The sequence below is a fragment of the Saimiri boliviensis genome, chromosome 5 (genome assembly GCF_048565385.1).
Source record: "Saimiri boliviensis isolate mSaiBol1 chromosome 5, mSaiBol1.pri, whole genome shotgun sequence".
Lineage (NCBI taxonomy): Eukaryota > Metazoa > Chordata > Mammalia > Primates > Cebidae > Saimiri > Saimiri boliviensis.
In genome coordinates this window covers 8,679,960-8,692,462 of record NC_133453.1, presented here as the reverse complement: position 1 = coordinate 8,692,462, position 12,503 = coordinate 8,679,960, and the positions used below count along the sequence as shown (strand labels likewise).

General features: G+C 52.0%; 1 protein-coding gene across 3 annotated transcripts in view; it reads right to left on the bottom strand.

Moving 5' to 3' along the window:
* The window catches only part of NGEF (neuronal guanine nucleotide exchange factor), a 130,844-nt gene that overhangs the window by 16,732 nt on the left and 101,609 nt on the right, over nt 1-12,503 (bottom strand). The gene's annotated exons all lie outside the window — the stretch shown is intronic.

The window sequence follows — 12,503 nt, the reverse complement described above, 5'->3', positions numbered from 1 at the left end:
AACCGGGAGGCGGAGGTTGCAGTGAGCCAAGATCGCGCCACTGCACTCCAGCCTGGGTGACAGAGTGAGTCTCCGTCTGAAAAAAGAAAAACAGTCACACAACTGAGCCCGCACAGCTGCCAGCAGTGGCTCGGCCCATGCACCGGGTGTGGCAGTGGGTATGAAAGTTAGCAGGCGGGAGGAATCCAATTTCTCCACGCCCAGAAAAGAAATGGGCCGAGGTGTCAAGCACGGGCATCACAGGGTGGAATCTGGGGGGATGTTTACACTTTTTACCTTTTGAATCACCTGAAAATTTTAACAATGAACATATACCATGGTCTGATTTTTAAATGGAACCAATAAGGCAATTTACATTTTGAAAGATAGCAAGAAATCCATAACATGATCAGTTTTCTGGAGGTGCCTTTATTCGATGTCGTGATTATTACTGATGACTGAGGCTCTGAATAGCTGACCTACGAACTAGCAGCAGCTGTGCGTCTCACAGTGCATTCTGCAAAGGCAGGCGGCAGATCCCGGCTCACCTTCCTCCCTTGTTTACAAATAAACCCAATGACCCACCTTCCTCTTCCCTGTCACCCTCTGATATTCCTCAGCTTAGGGCAGGTTCAGGTCCCAGAGCCACTTCCCAGAAGGGACAGCATAGTGGGTTGAGCTGTGGCCCCACAGAAGCTGCATCCTAACCCCAGTACCTGTGAATGGGACCTTATTTGGGAAAAGGGTCTGTGCAGACATAATTGAGTCAGGGAGTTCAACGTAAGTTCAACCTGGGTTAGGGTGGGCCCTAATCCATGACAGGTGTCTTTATAAAGAGGCTGAGGGAGATGTGACAGTGTGCCACAGACACAGAGAAGGTGCAGGTGAAGATGGGACTGCTGCAGCCACCGGCAGCTGGAATCGGCCGGAAGGATCCTCTGCAGAGCCGTCGGAGGGAGCACTGCCTGCCCAGGCTGTGGGAGAGTCGATTCCTGTCATCCTCTGCCACCGGTTTCTGGTAATTTGTTTTGGCCACAGAGGAGGGATGGAAATACAGAGCAGTGGCCAGGCGCTGTGGCTCATACCTGTAATCCTAGCACTTTGGGAGGCCGAGGTGGGTGGATCACCTGAGGTCAGGAGTTCAAGACCAGCCTGGCCATCATGGTGAAACCGCATCTTAAAAAAAAAAAAAAAAAAGGAAATACAGAGCAGTGAGGAACCCAGGGTGGGGGTGAGGGTGGGGATAGGGTGGGGGTGAGGGTGAGGGTAGGGTGGGGTGGGGGTAAGGGTAAGGGTGGGGTTTGGGGTGGGGGTTGAGGTGGGAGTAGGGGTGTGGTGAAGGTGGGAGTAGCAGCGGGGCTGAGGGTAAGGGCAGGGGTAAGGGTGGGAGTTAGGGATTGCAGTAGGGGTGGGGTGGGAGGGTGGGGGCAGGAGTGAGGATGGGAGTGGGTAGGCATGAGGGTAGGGGTGGGGGCGGGGTTCTGGCCCCTTCCCCAGGGCCGCGCTCACCCCAGGCCTCACTCCTTTTAGGGCTGCCCTCCAGTCTCCCCATTCAACAGAGCCCGGACCCAGGGCTCAGGGCTTTGGCATGACAGCAGGAGCTCCAGGGATGGAGGCATTTGTTCCCAGAACGCAGTGGGCCCTGGAGTGGTGGGGCTTTGCAGGCTGTTTCACTGAATCCTCCCAGGTGTCCCAGGAGGGACAGACAGAAGCTCTTGTTTTACCAAAAGGAAGCAGACACAGAGAAGTGAAGTTGCGTCCCCAAAGTCACATGGCTAGATGCCGCAGGAGCGGAGATGCTGCCACCTCCCGGGTAGCGCAGGGCCTTGCTGGGCAGTTGATGCCAGCCTGCGGGAGCTCTCACTGCTGCTTCCCGGCAAGCTCTGCCCACCCGCCCACCTGGCAGAGCACTCTAATAACGGACGACTCTGGAAGCTGGGAACACCCCACAGAGAGTTCACTCCAGGGCCAGCGGCCAACTGCAGACCCTGAACCACCCTCAGCAGCCAGGGCCCCCCGGCCCCCAGTGTCTGCGCCTGACTTAGACAGCGACCGTCAGAGATGAGACGTTGAGATGAGCCTGTGGCCTCTCTGTGTCCCCACGTCACATCTGCCTCATCTACCAAAAAAGCAGCCACCGCAAGCACACAGCGGCGGGGCCCAGGTCGGCCGGCCTCCAGCGACAAAGAAGTGAGGCTACCATGGGCAAGCAGTTTCCCGGAAGCTTCTCTGCTGCAGAGCTGTTACAAATTCATTTTCCTGTGGCTAAATTTAAGTTTCCTAAGAAAATGTCAAGCAATTACAGCTCACAAGTTCCAAGCAAACCTAACTCACAAAACTGGTACGAATGATACCAAGGGGAAAGCCCCAGTGCCCACAGCGCCGCGTCACAGAAGAGCACACCATTAAACCACACAGCCCTAGAGGACGCCTGCTAGAGACTAGGGTGACACCCTGGCTCCGGATCACCCAGATTTCTGGCCAACAACATCTTTGTCCCGATCTTCAGGCCTGGGGGTAATGGCAGGTGGGGCCTTTCAGCTGTGGGCCTTGGCCTGAATCCCCGCTAATCAGTATGGCTGGAGCCTCATTTCCCAGAACACTCAGCCCTCCTCAACCCTTTACAGGCAATGTCACCGGTGAATTTTAGCCTCGAGGAGGTGTGTCTTCGTTTTGTATGTCAAGCTATTTGTCATGTCAATATGGCTGTCTGTTCCTTATCAACATTATGTTTGCTCTCATTTAAGCCTCTGCATGGCAGCATAGACCTGACGGGGGATCCAGGCTCTGCTCGGTCTTCATTCGTTCACTCATTCATTCCTTCATTCCACAAATGCTCACTGAGCATCTGCTGAGCACCAGGCGCTGGTCTAGGTACAGGACACGCAAGGCTGCTTTCCACGGTACTTTCGTCCCGGGGGGGGGTGGAAGGAAGTGCGAGCCTGAGTGAGGCTGAGTGGGAGTGTGTGTATGTGTGTGCATACACGTGTGCGTTCGGGTGTGAGTGTGGGGGAATGAGAGTACGTATGTGGGAGTGTGTGTATGTGGGTGTGACTGAGAGCACGTGTGTGTAAGTGAATGTGTGTGGGGGAGGGCATGTAAATGTGTATGAGGGTGGGTGTGAATGTGTGAGTGTCAATGTGTGAGTATAAATGTATGAGTGTGGGTGTGAACGTGAGTGAATGTGTGTGAACACCTGTGTGTTACCATGTGAATGTGTGTATGAGGGTGGGTGTGAACGTGAGTGAAAGTGTGTATGTGTGAACACCTGTGTGTGACCGTGTGAATGTGTGTATAAGGGTGGGTGTGAATGTGTGTCAATGTGTGAGTAAATGTATGAGTGTGGGTGTGAACGTGAGTGAATGTGTGTGAACACCTGTGTGTGACAGTGTGAATGTGAGTATGAGGATGTTTGAGTGTGTGTGTGAACATGTGGATGTCTGTGTGTGAATGGATATGTGTGTGAATGAGTGTGTATGAGGGTGGGTGTAAATGTGAGTGAATGCCTGTGACAGTGTGTACGAGGGTGGGTGTGAACGTGTGTGTGTGCAAATGCATTGTGACAGTGTGAATCAGTGTATGAAATTGGGTGTGAATGTGTGTGAATGAGTGTGTATGAAGGTGGGTGTGAATGTATGCGTGCAAATGTGTGTGGATGTGATCGTGAATGAGAGTTTGTGAGTGACTGTGTGTACAAGCGTGCATGTGAATATGTGTGACACCACTACAAAAGTTCCTCCTCCGGGAATGTACGTGCGGACGGGACCCAGTTGTATGACTCTCCTCTTGGTCTCCGGAGGGCACTCAGCTCCACTGCCATCTGCCAGGAGCCCGTTACACTTCCTGGCTTTCTTAAGCCCTCTCCTGCCCTGGATTCCTTGTGAAGATTAAACTCCAGTCGAGCCTGGCCTTTCTTCAATGGGCCCAGCCTGGGTGGCTTTGCCGTTCGCCAGGGCTGAGGCACGACGCCTGGAGTCCACCATGCGCAGCTGAGCAGCAGACGGGCTACAGCCCTGACCTTGGGACTTAGCCAGTCTCTGCTGTGGGTGAGGTTCCTCGATCCTGCTAAGCCTCAGTTTCCGTATTTGCCAAATGGGGAGAACAGTCCTGGCCTCATCAGGTTGTCGCCAGGAAGCAGGGTGCACAATGGGGACCCCTCAACCTGGGGCCCCCTGTCTCAAATCCCCGGCAGATGTTCTGGGGTTATGATGGACCCAGCATCTGGGCACCACCTTCACCAAGGGTGGGATGGGATGCGCTCTGGCTGGAGGGTCAAGGATTGCCTGCTGAGGAGGCAGCGCTGGGGCTGAGTCCCAAAGAAGAACAGGAAAGCCCATTCGCAGGGATGCCAAGGCCTGTGCAGAGAAGGGACAGGTGTCCGGAGGGGGCGGGAGACGACAGCCATGGGGGAGGAGGGAGCAGGTGGGAGGCAGGGGCCCTAGGCACGTGCACAGCGCCACCACTGTGGGGGTGGAGCAGAGCAGGGACCTTTAGGCTCTGACTCACACTTTATAGTCCATCCCCTCTGACCGCCGTGTTAGGACGGACCACAGATGGCTGGAATCGCACAGCCTGAGAGTGTGCCCCACGGGCCCACAGGGAGAAGCCGGGCCCGTCCAACACGGTGCCCACCCACCACATTTAGGGAGCTCTGGGTCATATTTTTCTCAGGAAATCTCGATTTTCTCTGAATGACACAGCGTTGCCCATTGCTGTGGAGGTCGCAGATGACAGGGGTTAGCCTCATTCAGGGAGTGTCTCCCGGGCCCTCCAGTGACAGGGAGTCCAGAGACTTCCAAGACTGAGGACCCCTGGCCAGCACAGTACCCATGTGACAAAGAGTGGTCCACAGAGGCATTGGGAGCGTCACTGCCCGTGGGGGCAGGACCAGGGCCTGAGGCCAGGTGAGCAGGTCCCCTCTCAGGGAGCATGGGTCACTGGGCTGCTCTGGGCTGGTGACGTCCTGTGACCTCAAGACCAGCCGGGTCCCGGAGTGAAGGCCGCCTGCACCACCCTGTTCAAGTGACACATTTGAAAAACAAAGGAGGCCCCCGACCCAACAGCAAGAGGTCACAAGAGGAACCAGGACACCAGCAGAAGTCTGGAGGAAATCAACCCACTCCTGATGGAGAAAGGCCGAAGGTCAGCCCAACACCCGGAGAGCGAGGGCCAACACCCGGAGAGCGAGAGCCAACACCCGGAGAGCGAGAGCCAACACCCGGAGAGCGAGGGCCAACACCCGGAGAGCGAGAGCCAACACCCGGAGAGCGAGGGCCAACACCCGGAGAGCGAGGGCCAACACCCAGAGAGTGTGGGGCTTTCAAGCAGCCCGCTGGCCCCAATCCTGTTATTTCAGGCAGTTCAGCTTGTCCTGCAGTTCATGATCAAACACGTCCCATGCTGTCTGACCGGCCAGGACACATCATCTGTCCTCGGAGCCCCACTCCTACCTCTACACTCAGATCAACCCTTCGTTCCCTGCCATCAGCAAAGCTCGACGCTGCGCGATTTCTCCTCCCGGCTTCTTACCTATACGGCCTCCTTCTGATCCAGGCTTCTCTGTGGGCCCCTGAGCCTGCACTCCAGCCTGATCTGGGTTGTTTTTTTTCTCCTGACCCTTGTGTTAACCAATCACTGCTGTCTGATCTGTGGCCTTCGATGCGTTGTGTGTGGCTGTGACACCAGTGTGACATCCGCAGGGGTCTGCACTGAAGGCCGGCAGACTGGCCTGAGAGGCAGGCTCAATGACTGCCCTCCACATTCCTAACGGCCAGGACAAAAAACGCAGCCCCTTCCCCACAAGGGTCCTGGGAGGCCCCTTCCCATTCACCTTCGTGCCAGACCCTCCCCACATGGGTCACCCCCCAGTCCTGGGCATCAGGGCACTGGCCCAGAGCCCAGCTTTGCTCTTAGTGCACTAGCTTTTGCCTGGAGGGAGGGAGGGACGAAGAGAAGGCCAGGCAGAATGCCAAGGGTCTGAGGCGTCCCTCCTGGACTCCCTTAGAGGCCGCAGGGATGTCGCCATGACACCTTGGTGCAGGCCCTGCCATCCAAGCTTGGCATCCCCAGGATGCTGGCGGGAGCTATCAGGGCCACCTGGACGGACTGAAGACCGGGCCTGAGCCTGTCCTCAGCAAGGCAGTGGCCGGGGTGCTCTACGGTGCCGGGATCACCACCGCCGGCTCCTCCCTCTCCTCTAGCAGCTGGAGCCACAGCCAGGGTGGCCGGGTGCTCTCAAGCTCTCCACTGTCTGCTCTGGCCCCTCAGGGTCCTCTGGCTTGAGCTGCCCTGGTGGGAGATTCACATCCTCTGTTACCCTGGATGACTCAATAGGGAGGTCACAAAGCTGCCTTGGTGCCTGCGGCTGGTGCAGTCATTGATACGCTGCAGGCATCGGGATGCACAGAAGTGACTTTAAAAGGCGTCCAGTAAAGAAGAACCCCTCAAAGCCTAGCCCTCTTCTGCAATCAGTGATGATGCAGTTGGAGTCCGGAGTCCAAGCCCAGCCCGCGGCAGCTCAGTCTTCAGTGAATTCGAGGCTGGATGGAGCAGGTCCTGTGAGCCGCCTGGGGAGCAGGGCCCTGGCTGTCTGCTGGGGGAGCAACCACTATCCCCTCAGGTTGCTAAGGGACGAGGGGGGTCACATATTCAACTCAGTCATGGGATGCAGGCACGAGGGGCCCAACCCAAGCCTCAGCACTCACACACCACAAATGCCAATTACGAAGTTTTCTCAAGATGACCTGTTAATAAAATCATTTGCAAAATGTTTCCATACTAAAAGAAGTGTATAGAAATGCAAAAAGACACATGCTTGAGAACATGTTCAGCCTGCCCCACGGTAAGAGAAATGTATGTTAAAACCACAATGAGGCTGGGCGTGGTGGCTCATGCCTGTAACCCCAGCAATTTGGGAGGCCGAGGCAGGTGGATCACCTGAGGTCGGGAGTTCAAGATCAGCCTGACCAACATGGTGAAACCCCATCTCTACTGAAAATACAAAAATTTAGCCAGGCATGGTGGCAGGAGTCTGTAATCCCAGCTACTCAGGAGGCTGACGTGGAAGAATCGCTTGAACCCGGGAGGTGGAGGTTGCAGTGAGCTGAGATTGCACCACTGCACTCTAACCTGAGGACGGAGTGAGATTCCGACTCAACAAAACAAAACGAAACAGAACCGTAACGAGATATGATTTTTAATCTAGCACGTTGGGTAAAGATAAACTAGCTGGGTAATGCACCACGTTAGTGGCAGGGGACAGGCACACTCATATGTGGCTAGTGTGTGGAGGCGATTAGGTGATACTCTCTCAAAATTACAAACATTTAATTTTTCACCCAACAATCCCACTTAGCAATTCCCTTAGCATACCACTGTGCAGATGTTCAGTCTTCCGCTACTATAAATAATGCTGCAATGAATACCCTCGATACCTGGCATTTCCAACTGCAAATATCCATGATCTACGGCAGGCATCCCCAAACTTTTTACACAGGGGGCCAGTTCACTGTCCCTCAGACCGTTGGAGGGCCGCCACAAACTGTGCTCCTCTCACTGACCACCAATGAAAGAGGTGCCCCTTCCTGAAGTGCGGCAGGGGGGCCAGATAAATGGCCTCAGGGGGCCGCATGCGGCCTGCGGGCCGTAGTTTGGGGACGCCTGATCTACAGGGACAGGTTAAATACACAATGGAACATCTCAACAGTGGAGCCCAGAACCCTGCAGAAATGAAGACCCTCTATTTGGATGGAGATGGAAAGATATGATCAATATTTTCATAGTAGTTTACATTTGTGTGACACGGGGGCGCACACCACACACACACACACACACACACACCTGAATGTGTCTGACGAGGGAACCAGGTGGCCCGGGAACGGGAGTAGAAGAAAGACTTTCTTTCACGGCGAGTCCTTTTGCACCTTCTGAACCTCCTATCAGGTGCACACATTTTCTAGCCGAAAGATTAATTTTAAAAAATGCTACTTGACAACTTTACTGGTATCAGTATTTACTTTCCTTTCTTTTTTCTTTTTTTTTTTTTTAACCGAATCTCACTGTCACTAGGCTGGAGAACAATGGTGCTCTTGGCTCACTAAAAACTCCACCTCCTGGGTTCAAGTGATTCTCCTGCCTCAGCCTCCCGAGTAGCTGGAATTACAGGTGAGCGCCACCACGCCCAGCCAATTTTTGTATTTTTAGTAGAGATGGGTTTTCACCATGTTGGCCAGGATGGTGAACATGACTTCTAACTTTGATCTCTTGACTTCTAAGTTCGTGATCCGCCTGCCTCAGCCTCCCAAAGTGCTGGGATTACAAGCGTGAGCCACCGCACCCGGCCGGTATTTGCTTTCTAACGCCTATCTGATGTTTTAGGTAATAGCCACATCCACCTCAAAGCAGCAAGAAAAACTCCCTGCCATCTCCTAATGTAGGACTCATTTGCTGAATTGTTGAGGGTTTAATCTAAATAGAAAAATATTTAATTCAGTGAGGGTTGGTGAATTAAATAATAATCACAATGTAATGTTTTGGATAGAGGTCCATCATATTAAAATCCTAAGTAATTTCTTTCTAAAATGGGCAATTTATTTTTGGGGGTGGGGAAAGTAAACACACTTAAGTTCCAGGTCGTGAAAGCAGGCTGGAAAACAACAAAAATCCAACTCTGGAGGTCAGAGGCCACACAGATGCAGGCTGAGCTGCACCACAACGTACAGCTGAATACATCACAGTCTGGGCAACATAGCAAGACCCAGCAGCCACTGAAAGAAAAGACCACGAGCCGCCCTATGAGCAGGCTGCACCAGGCGACCTGGGGACCCTCCCTTCTTGCTCCTCAGCGAGTCCTGTCTGGGCGTGCAGGGACCGAGCCACACCCCCCAGCCTCGGTAAGCTGTGCACATGCGAGTGTGTGTCCCTGCTCCCCCGGAGAGCCTCACGTCACCCCTGCTCACTTTTCCAGCTCCCACACCCACTCACCAAGACCAGGGACCCATCTTTCTCTAGCTCCTTTGCAGAAGCAGGTTCCTGCAGAGGCTGGGGACATGGCCCACACCACCGAAGGGGTGGCTGCTCCAGGCACCTCCAGTTTCTCCTTCATTTCTTGGCACCAGGTGCCCAGTGTGGGGAGGGTAGAGTGCAGCTGACATCACGTCGGCCGGGATGACGGTCCCTGCCCTCAGTCCTACTCTCTTTTCTTTGCCTTTCATTGTCCGTCAGGACAATTCTGTGTACCCCACTTCCCACCACTTTCCGGGAAAGCCCCTGCCCTCCCACACTGGGACCCCCTGCCCTTTCTACACTTGCCTCTTTCCAAACCTTTTTTTTTTTGAGATGGAATCTTGCTGTCACCAGGCTGGAATGCAGTGGGGCAATCTCAGCTCACTGCAACCTCCGCCTGCTGGGTTCAAGCGATTCTCCTGCTTCAACCTCCAAGGTAACTGGGGCTTACAGGAGTACGCCATCACGCCCAGCTAGTTTTTGTATTTTTAGTAGAGACGGCGTTTCACCATGTTGGCTAGGCTGGTCTTGAATTCCTGACCTCAGGTGATCCACCTGCCTCGATCTCCCAAAGTGCTAGGATTACAGGCCTGAACCACCACGCCTGGCCCCTTCCTAACCTTTAATTAGAATCTATGCCTAATTTTTCCTCCAACTGTTGGGTTCTCACACAGTAACTAAAAAGATCCCCAAAAGGAGGGTGGGACCAAAAGCTTCAGGACAAATTCAAAAACAAAACCTGAGGCCTAGCATGGTGGCTCACGCCTATAATTCCAGCCCTTGGGGAGGCTGAGGCAGGAGGACTGCTTGAGCCCAGGAGTTTGAGAACAGCCTGGGCAACAGAGCAAGACCCCATCTCTTCAAACAATTTTTAAAAATTAGCCTGGCGCGCCGGGCACGGTGGCTCAAGCCTGTAATCCCAGCACTTTGGGAGGCTGAGGCGGGTGGATCACGAGGTCAAGAGATCGAGACCATCCTGGTCAACATGGTGAAACCCCGTCTCTACTAAAGATACAAAAAATTAGCTGGGCATGGTGGCACGTGCCTGTAATCCCAGCTACTCAGGAGGCTGAGGCAGGAGAATTGCCTGAACCCGGGAGGCGGAGGTTGCGGTGAGCCGAGATCGCGCCATTGCACTCCAGCCTGGGTAACGAGAGCGAAACTCCGTCTCAAAAAAAAAAAAAAAAAAAAAAAAAAAAAAAAAAAAAATTAGCCTGGCGCACACCGGTAGTCCCAGCTACTCGAGAGGCTGAGGCAGGAGGACAGCTGGAGTCCAGCAGTTCCAGGCTTCAGTGTGCTGTGATCGCCTCACTGCACTCCAGCCTGGGCCGCAGAATGAGACCTCGCCTCTAAATAAAAGCAAAACAAACAACAAAACGACAACAGCAAACTATTAATAAGCTGGGGAAGTCCTACACAGGAACATCTTCCCATTTCATCTGTGGCATTTTTACTTTAAAAGGAGGCAGCACACAACAGCGTGTTGTTCTGAAATCCTACTCGCCCCTGGCTGATTAAGCTACCAAAAGACCATCATTGCGGGGTGTTTTCCCTGGGTGAACGGTAATGCGTTGCGACCTGCTGCTTTTGTAGCTAAAGTAAAAGAGAGTTCCTGACAACAGATTGTGCTGGCAGTCCGAGTCGCCTGTCTTGCTTTGATCAACAGACTGAAAAGATCTGATACAGAAGTCACTGGTTTGGAACAGGCAATCTGAAATCTGAGTTTTGTGTCCGTATCAGATATTAGCAAAAGAGAAGCGCATGAACGTCTTTAACATGAAAAGTCAGACGATAAAATATCAGAGCAAGACACGCTGACGCCCGCGTGCTCACATTATTCACCACGAAATGTAACCGGATTGCACATCAGTTAGGTCACCCTCATTTATTTTTAAATGTCTACATCTGATGCACTGGAATTTGCAAACACGCAGAAAAGAAAATAAAAAATCTTTATTTTCTATGCCTACTCTACTATAGATGAAATGTTCTATTTTGCTTTTTAAAAAACTTTATATATATTGAACTTCACCTTATTTCATTTTTTGAAAACATATTTTTACATGTTTGCATCTTTGGGCAGGGCACAGTGGCTCACATGCCTGTAATCTCAGCGCTTTGGGAGGCCAAGGCAGGCAGATCACCTGAGGTTAAGAGTTCTATACCAGCCTGGTCAACATTGTGAAACCCAATCTCTGCCAAAAATGCACAAAATTAGCCAGGTGTTTTGGCGGGTGCTTGTAATCCTAGCTACTTGGGAGGCTGAGACAGGAAAATTGCTTGAACTGGGAGGCAGAGGCTTCAGTGAGCTGAAATCACACCACTGCATTCCAGCCTAGGCAACAGAGTAGGACTCCATCACTAAATAAATAAATAAATAAATAAATAAATAAATAAAACGTTTGCATCTTTGGACAGCTGTTTATTATCTTACTAAACAATTTCCCTGCCATTAGACATACAGGTTTCTTCTCCCTATTATTCCCCTAACTTTTTGCTGGGGTGAACATGCTAGGTTTTAAATATACATATTTAAAAGTCTCTTGTCATTTTGAGAAGCAGAAGAGGGTGACTCAATGCTGCTTTAGCTTACATTTCTATGACTGTTAGTGAGTTTGATTTTTTTTTTCTTTTTTCACATACTCATTGGCCATTTTTTTTTTTCTTTCTGGAGTTAGGGTCTTGTGTTGTTGTCCAGGCTGGTCTCAAACTCCTGAGCTAAACCATTCCTCCTACCTCGGCCTCCCACAGTGCTGGGATATAAGCGTGAGCCACCATTCTCTACCCAATTCGTACTTTTTTTGCTTTTGGTTTTTTTTTTTGTTTTTTTTTTTTCATTGCTAGGATGTGTTCTCATCTGATCCATTTGTACTTTTAAAATGTGAACTGCTGTGGCCAGGCGCAGTGGCTCACGCCTGTAATCCCAGCACTTTGGGAGGTCGAGGCGGGTGGATCACGAGGTCAAGAGATCGAGACCATCCTGGTCAACATGGTGAAACCCTGTCTCTACTAAAAATACAAAAAATTAGCTGGGCATGGTGGCGCGTGCCTGTAATCCCAGCTACTCAGGAGGCTGAGGCAGGAGAATTGCCTGAACCCAGGAGGTGGAGGTTGTGGTGAGCCGAGATCGCGCCATTGCACTCCAGCCTGGGTAACAAGAGCGAAACTCCGTCTCAAAAAATAAAAATAAAAATAAAATAAAATGAAATGTGAACTGCTGCCCAGTTTTCTTTGGGGTGCTCATGTTTTCCTTATTGATAGAGCTTTCTAATTGACTGAAACCTGGGTTTTGCGAACATATAAGAAAACAACTAATTTTTGCATGTTTATCTTATATCCAGCCACCTCCTGGAACTGCCTTATCAGGTTCAGTGCTTTTATTTGACCTCAGATTTTTAAAGTAGGAACTGGCCTGGTGAGGTGGCTCATGCCTGTAATCCCAGCACTGCAGGAGGCCAAGGTGGGCAGATCATGAGGTCAGGAGTTCGAGACCAGCCTGATCAACATGGTGAAACCCAGTC